Consider the following 14,478-nt stretch of genomic DNA (forward strand, 5'->3'; position numbering starts at 1 on the left):
AGGTTGTGAGTGGGCCAAGGTCTGGCAGGTGGAATACAACATTGGTAAATGCGAGATCATCCACTTTGGAAGGAATAATAGAAGAGCAGATTATTATTTAAATGGTGAAAGATTGCAGCATGCTGTTGTGCAAAGGGTCTTGGGAGTGCTTGTTCATGAATTGCAAAAAATTGGCTTGCAGGTACAATGGGTTATTAAGGCAAACGGAATGTTGGCCTTCATTGCTAGAGAGATTGAATTCAAGAGTAAGGAGGTCATGCTGCAACTATACAGGGTACTGGTGAGGCCGCACCTGGAGTACTGTGTGCAGTTCTGGTCTCCATACCTGAGGAAGGATATACTGGCTTTGGAGGCAGTGCAGAGGAGGCTCACCAGGTTGATTCCAGGGATGAAGGAGTTAACCTATGAGGAAAGATTGAGTTGCCTGGGACTATACTCTCTGGAATTCAGAAGAATGAGAGGGGATCTTATAGAAACATATAAAATTTTGAAAGGGACAGGTAAGATAGAAGTAGGAAAGTTGTTTCCATTGGTAGGTGAGACTAGAACTAGGGGATATTGCCTCGAGATTCAGGGAAGAAGATTTAGGACGGAGATGAGGAGAAACTGTTTTTCCCAGAGAGTGGTGAATCTGGAATTCTCTGCCCAGGGAAGCAGTTGAGGCCTCTTCACTAAATATATTTAAGATACAGTTAGGTAGGTTTTTACATAGTAAGGGAATTAAGGGTTATGGGGAAAAGGCAGGTAGATGGAGCTGAGTTTACAGACAGATCAGCCATGATCTTATTGAATGGTGGGGAAGCTCGATAGGCCGGATGGCCTACTCCTGCTCCTATTTCTTATGCTCTTATGTTAACTTACAGGTAGAGTCGGTGGTGAGGAAGGCAAATGCAATGTTAGCATTCATTTCAAGAGGTTTTGAATACAAGAACAGGAATGTGATGCTGAGGCTTCGTAAGGCACTGGTGAGACCTCACCTTGAGTTATGTGAACAGTTTGGGCTCTTCATCTATAAAAAAAATGTGCTGGCATTGGAGAGAGTCCAGAGAAGGTTCAGAAGGATGATTCCAGGAATGAAACAGTTATCACACAAAGAATGTTTGATGGCTCTGGATCTGTACTTGCTAGAATTTTGAAGGATGAGAGGAGGATCTCATTGAAACTTTTTGAATGTTAAAAGACTAGGCAGAGTAGATGTGGAAAGGATGTTTCCCATCGTGAGGGAGGCTAGGAGAAGAGGGCACAGTGTCATGATGGAGGAGCATCTATTTAAAACAGAGATGCAGAGAAATTTTAGGCAACACACATCAAAGTTGCTGGTGAACGCAGCAGGCCAGGCAGCATCTCTAGGAAGAGGTACAGTCGAGACCCTTCGTCAAGACTAACCTAAGAGGCAACCCATAACCCGCGATCTTTCTTTCATCCATGTGCCTCTCTAAGAGTCTCTAATGTATCTGCTTCTACCACCACACCAGGCAGAGCATTCTAGCACAATCTCTACTTCTGACATCCCCATACTTCCTTCTAATCACCTTAAAATTACATGCTCTCATGATAGTCATTTCAAACCTGACGAAGGGTCTCGGCCTGAAACGTCGACTGTACCTCTTCCTAGAGATGCTGCCTGGCCTGCTGCGTTCACCAGCAACTTTGATGTGTGTTGCTTGAATTTCCAGCATCTGCAGAATTCCTGTTGTTTGCAGAGAAATTTTGTTTAGCCAGAGGGTAGTGATTTTGTGGAATTCATGACCACAGACAACTGTGGAGGCCAGGCCACTGGGTGTATTTAAGGCAGAGATTGATAGGTTCTTGATTGGACATGGCATCAAAGGTTATGGCGGGGGGAGGCGGCCTGGGAATGGGGTTGAGGAGGGGAAAAAAGGATTAGCTATGATTGAATGGGGGAGCAGACTCGATAGATCAAATGGCCTAATTCTGCTCCTATGTTTCATGGTCTTATGGTTTAAAAATGTACAAGATTATGAGAGGCTTAAATAAAGTGGACAGCCAACACCTTTTTCCCAGGTTTGAAATGAATATCATGAGAGCATGTAATTTTAAGGTGATTGGAAGGAAGTATGGGGATGTCAGAAGTAGAGATTGTGCTAGAATGCTCTGCCTGGTGTGGTGGTAGAAGCAGATACATTAGAGACTTTTAGAGAGGCACGTGGATGAAAGAAAGATCGCGGGTTATGGGTTGCATGGGAGAGAAAAGTTAGTCTGATTGTGGAGTGGAGTAAAGGTTGACACAACATCTTGGGCTGAAAGCCCTGCGCTGTACTGTACTGTTATATGTTCTAAAAGCAAGTGGTTAACTCCCAAAAGCATTAGCAATTACTTTGTTACCTCATCATTTGAAGTTAAACAAACCTGAGCAGCTTCTCTGTCTAGTGAGGTCCTGTTTAGATGACTGAAGGGAAGAGCATCTGTTAGGTGAAAGAAAACTTGTGTTAAAATTGCATTCTTCTTGGATCTACGAAGCGTTCCAGCAGAGGGGGTGGTATGTCTTACAGTCTTTGAGTGTTTTGGAGAAAGTTAGAAAGATGGTTAAAGAGAATCGGGCAATGGATATTGTCTATGTGGACCTGGGTAAAGCATTTGGCATGGTTGCTCCTGGCGGGCTGATTCAGAAAGTTAAATTGCATGAACCCCGTACTGAGTTGGTGGGTAGAATTTGTTTGGTCATAGAAGACAGTAGTCATGGAGAGAAAGTTAGACCACCTGGATTCAGGGCCCTTCCGTCTACCTTGTCCACTCCAATCAGCTTGCCTTTCTGAGCTCGCCTTCTGCATTTAGCCCAAACCACTCTAAATGTAAGACCATCACCAGCTTCAATCAGCCCAGCTGTAGAGCCTCAGAATGCAGCCATGAATGAGGTAATGAGTTAAGCCAATTCTTCAATAGGTTTGATGATTGCCCTCCTGTTCCCACCTGACACCAGCCTAGGTGCGAGACACCCAATGTTCCATCAGCACCAATGCCTCCCCTCCTCCCTCCTCCCCCCTCCAGTTCAACATTTGGATGAACTATCTACATACCCTCCTTGCCCTGATCATCCACACCTCCTCATATTGTCCCGTTCTTCACCTCACCCAGCCCCCGCCTTCCACCTACTCCCCAGTCATCATGGACTCACCTTCACTACTGAGCAGGTGAGAAGGGCTCTGGGGAAACTCAGACATGGTAAAGCATTGAGACCAGATGGTGTGAACCCCAAGGTCCTGAAAGAGTGTGCTGAGCAGCTGTGTGGAGTTCTCCAGTACATTTTCAAATTGAGTCTCAGCCTGGAAAAGGTCCCAACTGTGAAAAACATCATCTGTGGACCCAGTACTCAAGAAGACCCAAAAGTCTTGAATGACTACCATCCAGAGGCTCTGAGCTCACACACTATGAAGACCCTAGAGAAGGTGGTCCTGGCTCACCTCCAACCCTCAATCAGCTCTCGATCCCCTGCAATTTACCTATAGGAACACATTGAAGTCAACGATGCTGTCGTCTACCTGCTGAACAGAGCTTACTCATATATGGATAAGCAGGGCAGAACTGTGAGGATCTTCTTTCTCGAGTGCTTTCGATACCATATAGCCCTAATTGCTGGGGGAAAAGCTCTGTTCAATGCAGGTTGGCACTTCCATTGTATCCTGGATAATGGGTGACCTGACTGGCAGACCACAGTTCAAGCAGCTCTTCAGAGCTGTGTATCATACATGGCTATAAGCAGTACGGGGAACCTACAGGGGACTGTATTGGCTCCCTTCCAGTCTCTTTATACCTCGGACTTTAGATAGAACACTGAGTCACGTAATTCTCTGATGACTCAGCAATAGTTGGTGTATAAAGGAAGGACAGGAGGATGAATACAGGGCCCTGGTGGAGGACTTTGTCAAATAGTGCAAGCTGAATCACCTGCAGCTCAACATTAGGAAGACAATTGTGATGGACTTCAGGAAAACTAAGACTGCACTGCTCCCTGTGACTATTGATGGTGAGGATGTCAATGTAGTGAGGACCTACACCAGGATGACAGACTTGAGATAAGAACCAATACAAAGGCTGTAAACAAGAAGGGTCGGAGTTGCCTCTACTTCCTGTGAGACTGAGGTACTTTGGAGTATGTAGGCCTCTCCTTCTGTTGTCGCCAGTATAATCTTTTATGCTGTGGTATGCTGGGGCAATGGCATGAACATGGGTGATGTCAACAAGCTCACTAAACTGATTAGAAATGCTAGCTCTGTTATAGGAGTCAAACTGGACACACTGGAGTATCTGGTAGAACAAAGGACTCTCCAGAAAATCCTGGCAATTCTGGACAGTGTTTCTCACCCCCTGCGTGCCACCTTGGCTGAACAGAGGAGTACTTTCAGAAATAGACTAAGACAACAGCACTGCTCCAAAGAGTGTTATATGAGGTCATTCTTAACCTTGGCCCTTAGGCTCTATACTCAGTCAACTTGTAACCGGGAAAGTAATGGCCCCCTCTCCAGTTAAACTGTTTGAGGTAACTTATTTTTTATTCTTTCTTATTTCTATTTGAATATTTGTAAATCTGTGCACTTGTAATGCTACTGTGACACTGTAATTTCATTTGGGATCAATAAAGTATCTATCTATCTAAGACTTTCCTATCCATGTACCTGTCCAAGTGACTTTTAAACACTGTAATTGCACCTGTCTCTACTACTCCCTCGCTTCGCCTTCTCTCTGCACCTCTGTGTGAAGAGAGAAATGTTGCTCCTCAGGTCCCCTTTCCTCTAAATCTTTCCCCTCATACCTTAAACCCATGTTTTCTAATTTTTGATTTCTACCCTGGGAAAGCACTGTACCTATTCATCTTACCTGTACCCCTCTGTAAAGTCAGTCCTCAGACTCCAGCACCCCAAGAATAAAAGGCACCAGCCTATCTAGTCTCCCTTTATAACTTCAGCAACATCCTTGTGAATCTATTTTGCAATCTTTTTGGCTTAATATGAAATCTGAAAGCAAGCTAGCAAATAATGTCAAAATGGATAGTAAAGGTTTTTTCAAGTATGTTAAAAATAAAGGAGAAATGAGAAAGTAGGTTATAGCTGGGAATTTAATGCTCAAGGATACACAGAGTATGAAAAGGACAGGCAGGAAGGTAGAGAGGGTAGTGTTGCTCGAGAAACATAGGTTATTATCAGTCCAAAGCCACTCTTTGCCTTCTGTGGGCAAGCCAATTCTGGATCCGCAGAGCAATGTCCTCTTGGATCCCATGCCTCCTTACTTTCTCAATAAGCAAGGAGTACCTTATAAAATGCCTTGCTGAAATCCATATACACTACATCTACTGCTCTACCTTCATCAATGTGTTTAGCCACATCCCCAAATAATTCAATCAGGCTCGTAAGGCAAGATCTGCCTTTGACAAAGCCATGCTGACTATTCCTAATCATATTATGCTTCTCCAAATGCTCATAAATCCTGCCTCTCAGGATCTTTTCCATCAACTTACCCACCACTGAAGTAAGACTCACTGGTCTATAATTTCTTGGGCTATCTCTACTCCCTTTTTTGAATAAGGGAACAACATCTGAACCCTCCAATCCTCCGGAAGCTCTCCCATCCCCATTGATGGTGCAAAGATCAGCAATCTCCTCCCTCGCCTCCCACAGTAGCCTGAAGTATATCTCGTCCAGTTCCAGTGACTTGTCCATCAAGTTGCTTTCCAAAAGCTCCATCACATCCTCTTTCTAATGTCTATATGCTCAAGCTTTTCAGTCCGCTATAAGTCATCCCTACATTCGCCAAGGTCCTTTTCCATAGTGAATACTGAAGCAAAGTATTCATTAAGTACCTCTGCTATCTCCTCTGGTTCCATACACACTTTTCCACTGTCACACTTGATTGGTCCTATTCTCTCACGTCTTGTCCACTTGCTCCTCACATACTTGCAGAATGCCTTGGGGTTTTCCTTAATCCTGCTGGCCAAGGCCTTCTCATGGCTCCTTTGGTTCTCCTAATTTCATTCTTAAGCTCCTTCCTGCTAGCCTTAAAATATCCAGAGGGAGGAGAAGATGGCGGCGCGACGCAGCTCACAGCGGCCGCTCCGGTGGTGATATCTGTTATCCGTCAAGTAGGGTGCTGTGCACAATCCTGATTTGATGGAGACAGATGTGAGAGCACAGAGGAACATCTGGTGAAACTTCTGAAATGCCTGCTTCGCTGCTGCTGCTACTGTGTGATCCTGAATCTCCGGAGGGGAAGGCCCCAAGTCCTCGGCTTTGTTTGTTGCTCAGCAGCCGGGGTGGGGTCGAAGCGCTCGGCAGAGGATAGTGCTCGGTGCACGGTGTCGGAGGGCTGGTCGGAAGCTCGAAGTTTTTGGATGGACCCAGAGTCTGCTGCGGTCGGGTGCTTCCAATGGTTCTGCATCGGCAAGTTTGCGGCGCTTGGAGGTTCATGGCAGGGAGAGTTTCTCCCTTCTGCCGTCTGCATGAGATGATGAGGCTTTCGGAACTTTGCAACTTTTTTTTACCGTGCCCATGGTCTGCTCTTTATCAAGTTATGGGATTGCTTTGCACTGTTGTAACTGCATGTTATAATTATGTGGTTTTGTCAGTTTTAGTCTTGGTTTGTCTTATGTTTCTTGTAATATCATTCTGGAGGAACATTGTATCATTTTTAATGCATGCATTTCTAAATGACAATAAACGAGGACTGTGTGCATAATCTAATCTAATTTTCTAGATCTTGATCATTACCTAGTTTTTTTGAACCTTTCGTAAACTTTTCTTCTTGACTAACTTTTCAACAGCCTTTTTATACCATGGTTCCTGTACCCTACAATCCTTTCCGTCTCATTGGAACGTACCTATGCAGAACGTCACACTAGTATCCCCTGAACACTTGCCACATTTCTTCCGTATGTTTCCCTGAGAACATCTGTTTCCAATTTATGCTTCCAAGTTCCTGCCTGATTCCTATCCCTCTCCAATGCTATGGTAAAGGAGATGGAATTATGATCATTATTTCCAAAATGCTCTCTCACTGAGAGATCTGACACCTGACCAGGTTCATTTTCCAATACCAGATCAAGTATAGCCTCTCCTGCTGCAGGCTTATCTACATATTGCGTCAGGAAACGTCCTGAACACACCTAACAAACTCCATCCATCTAATCACCTTGCTCTAGGGAGATGACAATTAATATTTGGGAAATTAAAATCTCCCACCATTATGACCCTGTTATTATTACACCTTTCCAGAATCTGTCGCCCTATCTGCTCCTCGGTATCCCTGTTACTATTGGGAGGTATATAAAAAAACACTCAGTAGACAATCCCTCCATGATTTCCTCCTTTTCTGCAGCCGTGACACCATCTCTGATCAACAGTGCCACACCCCCACCTTTTTTGCCTGCCTCCCTGTCCTTTTTGAAACACCTAAAGCCTGGCACTTGAAGTAGCCATTCCTGCTCCTGCACCATCCAAGTCTCTGGAATAGCTCGAAGTACTGATCCATGCTCTCAAGCTCGTCCACTTTGTTCATGATGTTTCTTGCGTTAAAATAGACACATCTCAAACCATCAGTCTGAGCGTGTCCCTTCTCTATCACCTGCCTATCCTCCCTCTTGCACTGTACCTCCAAGCTTTCTCTATTTGTGAGCTAACCACCCCTTCTTCCGTCTCTTTAGTTCGGTTCCCACCACCCCCCCAGTAATTCTAGTTTAAACTCTCCCCAGTAGCTTTAGCAAACCTCCCTGCCAGGATATTAGTCCCTCTCGGATTCAAATGCAATCCGTCCTTTTTGTATAGGTCACACCTGCCCCAAAAGGGATCCCAGTGATCCAAAAATCTGAATCCCTGCGCCTCCTGCTCCAATCCCTCAGCCACGCATTCATCCCCCACCTCACTCTATTCCTATACTCACTGTCGTGTGGCATAGGCAGTAATCTCGCGATTACTACCTTTGAGGTCCTGCTTCTCAACTTCCTTCCTAACTCCCTGTAGTCTGCTTTCAGGACCTGCTCCCTTTTCCTACCTATGTCATTGGTACCAATATGTACCACGACTCCTGGCTGATCACCTTTCCACTTCAGGATATCATGGATGCAATTAGAAACATCCTGGAAACTGGCACTTGGGAGGCAAACTACCATCCATGTTTCTTTCCTGCATCCACAGAATCACCTGTCTGACCCCCTAACTATAGAGTCCCCAATCTTTGCTGCCATCCTCTTCCTTTCCCTACCCTTCTGAGCCTCAGGGCGAGACTCTGTGCCAGAGATGTGGCCACTGTTGCTTCCCCAGGTAGGTCATCCCCCCCCCTCCAACAGTACTCAAACAGATATACTTATTGTTAAAGGGGACAGCCATTGGGGTACTCTCTAGTATCTGAATCTTGCCCTTCCCTCTCCTGACTGTTACCCGTTTACAGTATCTGTCTCCCGAGACCCTGGTGTGACTACTTGCCTATAGCTCCTCTCTATCACCACCTCACCAGACCAGGTCATCGAGCTGTAGCTGAAGAGATTGTGGAGGCATTAGTAATGATCCTTCAAGAAACACTGAGATTCTGGAATGGTTCCGAAGGACTGGAAATCACAAATGTCACTCTGCTCTTCAAGAAGGAAGGCAGGCTGAAGAAAGGTAATTGTAGGGCAGTTAGCCTGACCTCAGTGGTTGGCAAGATATTGGAATTGGGTATTAAGGATGAGGTCTCTGGATACTTGGAGGTACATGATAAAATAGGCAGTAGTCAGCATGGTTTCCTTAAGGGACAATCTTGCCTGACAAATCTGTTGGAACTCACTGAGGATGTAACAAACAGGACAGACAAAAGAAGCTGTGTACCTGAATTTTCAGAAGGCTTTTGACAAGATACCATACATGAGGCTGCTTAACAAGATAAGAGCCTGTGGTATTACAGGAAAGATACTAGCATGGATAGAACATTGGCTGATCAGGAGGAGACAAATAGTGGGAATAAAGGGAGCCTTTGCTTATTGGCTGCTGGTATCTAGTTTTGCACTGCAAGGGTTGTTGTTCAGACTGTTCGTCACGTTTTACGTGGATGATCAGGATGACAGAATTAATGGCTTTGTGGCCAGGTTTGTAGACGATACGACAATAGGTTGGTTGTTCGTCCATCGTTGACGTCAATGAGGACCTCGACACCATTATGATGGTGTCAAGACTAGCGCGTGATTTGGATTTAAGTGAGGGAGAGTTGCGCAGCGTCAGCCTCACTTTCTCTTCCCAATTCCCATCTGGATCCAGTGGCAAGACAGAGTCTAGATGGCTGGAGATGGGACTAGGCGCAGTGGATGACCAGGACGTCTTCTGTGTCTTGTCCTGCTCTACACGTTCCACGACGCTTGCAGAGACCGCCTTCATGACTGTTGGACCTTCCATAGGTCTCATCCGCTCAATCCGCCGGAGTCTGTCTTCACATGCTGGGATAGACAACTCCCTATCACACCGAGGGTTTGAAACCCGTCGGCTACCCTCACCTGGTTTAGCCGGCTTGTCAAAGCCGTTGCCCGGGGTGTGGCCGCTGTTGCATGCAAACAGCTATGGGGAGCCACAGGTGAGAGCTGAGTGCCAGGTGGGGACCAAAGGTGGACTAACCGCCCTGAAAAGGACACGACAATAGGTAGAGGGGCAGGGAATGTTGAGGAAGCAGGGAGGTTGCAGAAGGACTTAGACAGATTAGGAGAATGGGCAAAGAAATGTCAGAATATGGTGTTGAGAAATGTATGGTCATGCACTTCGGTAGAAGGAATAAAAACAAACAATTTTCTAAACGGAGAAAACTCAAAAATCTGTGGTGCAAAGGGACTTGGGAGTTGTGCAAAATTCTCTAAAGGTTAACTTGCAGGTTGGGTCTGTGGTGAGGAAGTCAAGTACAATGTTAGCATTCATTATGAGAGGAATAAAACATTAAAGCAATAATGTACTGCTGAGGCTTTATAAAGCACTGGTAGGGCCTCACTTGGAGTATTGTAAGAAAGGATGTGCTGACATTGGAGAGGGTTCAGAGGAGGTTCACAAAAATGATTCTGGGAATGAAAAAGTTATTCTTTGAGAAGCGTATGATCCATCATATTCTACTTATGAGCTCATCCTTAACTCATATGTTCCAGTGAGAATAACCCAGCAGATCCAATCTCCTGTAACTACGGCCCTCCATTCCAGGGAACTTCTTGGGAAAGATGCAAGGGACTGCAGCCTCTGGTGGCCTCAACGTTGACTCCAGTCCCTAAACATAGCCAATTAAATCTCCTCATTGCATCCCAGTGTCCTCCTTCAGCTGATCAATCATTTTCCCTCCGTTGGGAACAAAACTTCATGGCAGCACAGAGCGTGGGCCAGAATGTCAGCCACTGAGAAAGAGTAGAAGCACCTCCACTGACTACGCTGGTCAAGCCTTCAGGATATAGGAAACAGAATGGGCGTGTGACAGGTAATGAGTGACCAACTCAAAGGATAAACCTGTTGCATTTTGTCCTAACCACTCCACCTATAAAGCAGCACAGGATAGGACTTCCAGCACACAACATCGTGCCAACCACTAAACCAACTCTCAAATCATTCTGACCTTTCACTCCGACATAGCCCCCCATTTTTCAGTCATCCATGTGTCTGTCTATGCCTTTCTTAAGTGCCCATGATGTGTTTGTCTCTATTGGCACCCCTGGCAGATGCAGCTCTCCATGACAACATAGATGGGTGACTGTCCTTAAAACAAAAAGCACAACTTCACTGGACATCATCCATGATGTTGTTCAGAACTACCATGGAGTCAAAGAGGATGGACAAAGCTGTGCGTCACTGGGTGCTGTGACCATCGGCATCTGACTTAAATATATCACAACATGATCTGTAACCTCACAGCAGGAGTGTTCCTCACTCCACCATTTGTCACCTCATGAGTCTCTCATTCCTCACTCCACCATTACAACAACCTCATGAGTGACTCACTCCTCACTCCACCGGCACTGTCAACTCATGAGTTGTGGATTCCTCACTCCATTACTGCCAGCTCATGTGTGGCTGTGTCCTCACTCCATCATTACTGTGACCTCATTATGACTCATTCCTCCAACATTCCTGTCACCTCATGAGAGACACATTCTTCACTCCACAGTTGCTGTAACCTCAACAGTGGCTCATTCCTCACTCTGTCTATCTGCCTTTCTACCAGAGGACTTCAGGTTCAGACCCAGGAAATAATTGTCAAACACAGCTTACTTAAAAGTACATACTGTTTATTAGCAAGCTTGCGTTCTCGGTTGAACCACAGTGCCCCATTCACAGAGTTTGGGAAAATCTACAAGTCAAATGAGCCCCCGAGTGCTCTGTGGGGATGCTGTTATACATTCATTATCACATACATACTCTGATTGTTGCTAAACGTCCTTGGCAGCTTTCCCATGCAACAAGCACTTTTTTGTTCATTAGTTATCTTTGCAACGTTATTAGCCAAGCTGCAAATAAGTCAGTTAGCTTTTAGCCCTTTTAATTCTGCATATAACTCCTCATTCCCTCCTTTTGTCATTCCATGACATCTAGGATTATCACTGTCAGGGTTGTTGTACATCTTAATTTTCATATTCGTGTAAGGAGGGTGGATAGTAAGCTCTGGGATAAGCCAAAGGGCTTTCTATGTCATCGTAGTCCCCATCCCCATCATTTGCACCTTGGTATCTCTGAGGTCCCCTTCCTTCTAGGGGGGCACCTTGTATAAATATCCCTGTGGGTGTAGGGCAAAAGCACCAGCTGACGAGGGGCCATAAACATCGGACAAGTGCAGTAAGTATGAGTACTCCTGTGATGATGATAGCATAATGTAGCAGTATACCGCTCCATCCTGTGAAGATGCCACTGAAGGGCCAACATCCCCCTTTTGAGCTAAAGCCATGTAGGTCAGCCCTGATTTTCCAGATTTTATTTACCTCTTTTTGAATGTGACTGGAGAGAGAGGTAATGTTCTCCGATTCATCTGAGATGTAGGTGCAGCACTCTTCTCCTATAGCAGTACATGCACCTCCTTTTTCAGCCAGATCAAAATTGAGGGCCATTCGGTTTTGTAAAACAGTCTGTTGTAGCACCATCATTTCAGCGGTGATGGCCCTCACCTGATCCTGGATGCCATCTACGGCCTTAGTGTTACTATTGGCCATCTCCTCCAAAACTGCGGCCAGGTTGATGATTTCCCTTGAATTGCGGGCTGCCCGGTGGAAGGGGAAAGCTATCATCCAGAAGTGCTCCGGTTGTGAGATTCCTCGCTTTTGCCGTAGGAGGGAAGGGTGCTGGTCCAGGATTTTCAGCATTCGCATGTGGGGTACAAGGTAAGCCAGGAAACAGCGTCACATCCAATTTCTGCTCTCTTGTTGGGTGTCCCATCGGCTAGCTGTCTCTCCTGGAAGCCACAAGTAGGCCCTTTCCCTGCAAACCAACTGAGTTCCGTTCAGGGAGCGCGGTGGTTCGGCCGTTGTATAAATGGCACAGGTACTATTGTCCAGAAAGTAAGTCCCCTTACCTTTGAAATTACAGTAGCAGATAGCTTTTACTGGTTGGTCAGATCTGACAATGGTGGAGGCACATGACGTCTGACCTTCCCATCGGGTGGCTTTTTCCGGGGGTACGAATGTACTAACTATCAAAGCAGTTACACCCACCGTCTCCAGTCACATCACTGGGGCAATTTTAGGCCTCACTAGTCTGAGTGTTATTAGGAAAAGCCCAGACTGACCATTGTTCACTGCTGTTCAGCAGAATGGCGATTAGGGGAACCCCTGTCTTCCCATGGGGAGGAATCACAGCATTCACCCAGCAGGCAGATGAGTTAGTTTTCCCAGCATAACTATAGCAAAGTGACAGGAAGATGTTTGGCTTGGTTACTACAATATAAGTGCTTAAGATTACAAATATAGACAGTAATAGCTTAGTCATGAATCCACACGTTTGACATGTCCTAGTTATGTCCATTTTGGAAGTCCTTGTAGTTTGACTGCCGTTGGAGTGGTCAGTGACACTTGGGAGGGTCCTTTCCAGTGAGGCTCCAGCTTCTTTCTAAGATGATTCTTTACGAAAACAAAGTCTCCTGGGAGAACTTGATGTTCACTTTCCACTTCCTCTCCTTCCCAGTGGGCCTCCTTCTGCGAATGCACACCTGGAGAGATTTGGTTAGTGCCAGGATATACCCTATAATTTCATTTGACATTTGATTCAAGTCCATCTCAGGCAATTTCGGGGTCGGCATGGCAGCCTTCCGGAGGGGGGGGGGGTGGTTCTTAATGATCTGCCATATACTGTTTCAGCTGCCGACAGACCATGTTTGGTCTGATAATGAGTCCTCATCTGGAACAAGACTATCGGTAGCACTTTGAGCCAATTTTGACCAGTTTCTTGTCCTAATTTAGCCAATTTATCAGCGTCCCATTAGGCCTTTCAATCAGGCCGGCAGCCTGTGGTCTGTGGGGACAGTGGAATGTCTGTTTAAAGCGGTTGTTAGATACAACTTGCGTTGGTACCCCGAATCTCGGAATGACTTCTTTCAACAAAATACGCACTACGGAATCGGCTTTGTTATCTGTGGTGGGATATGCTTCAGTCCACCTACTAAGAACATCAAGACAATACTTATAACAGTGCACACAATGTAATTGGATAAAATCAAGTTGTAGTTGACAGAAAGGATATCTTGGCAATGGGGTGTTACAAGAATCACTCCTTGTAATAATGATTGGTAAGGTTCTACCGGAGGGTATGAAGGTAGGCAGAGGGAGTGTTGTGGCTCTACTGGTAACAATGGCTTCAAATCATTAAACGGATATGAGATAGGATCGGAAGATGTTGAATCCTTGTGGGTTGAGTTAAGAAACTGCATGGGTAAAAGGACCCTGATGGCAGTTATATACAGGCCTTCAAACAGCAGCTGGGATGTGGACCACAGATTACAAATGAGAAATAGAAATATAATAATAGGCATCCGTTAGTCTTGTGAGACCATGGATTTGCACCTCGGAAGGTTTCCAGGGCACAGGCCTGGGCAAGGTTGTATGGAAGACTGGCAGTTGCTCATGCCTCTCCATGCCACCGATGTTGTCCAAGGGAAGGGTACTAGGGCCGATACAGCTTGGCACCGGTGTCGTTGCAGAGCAATGTGTGGTTAAGTGCCTTGCTCAAGGACACAACACGCTGCCTCAGCTGAGGCTTGAACTAGTGACCTTCAGATCACTAGACCGACATCTTAACCACTTGGCCACGTGCCAACACAAGAAATAGAAAAGATGTGTGAAAATGACAATGTTAAGATAGTCATGGGAGCTTGGGAAATTCAGGATGGTAATGGATCCCAAAGAGAGTAAGTTTGCTGAATGCCTATGAGATGGCTTTTCACAGCAGTTTGTCATTGAGTCATCTAGGGGATCAGCTATATTGGATTGGGTGTTATATAACGAACCATAGGTGATTAGGGAGCTTAAGGTTAAAATACGCTTTGGCAACGTGATCA

This window comes from Mobula birostris, chromosome 8 (genome assembly GCF_030028105.1).
Source record: "Mobula birostris isolate sMobBir1 chromosome 8, sMobBir1.hap1, whole genome shotgun sequence".
NCBI lineage: Eukaryota > Metazoa > Chordata > Chondrichthyes > Myliobatiformes > Myliobatidae > Mobula > Mobula birostris.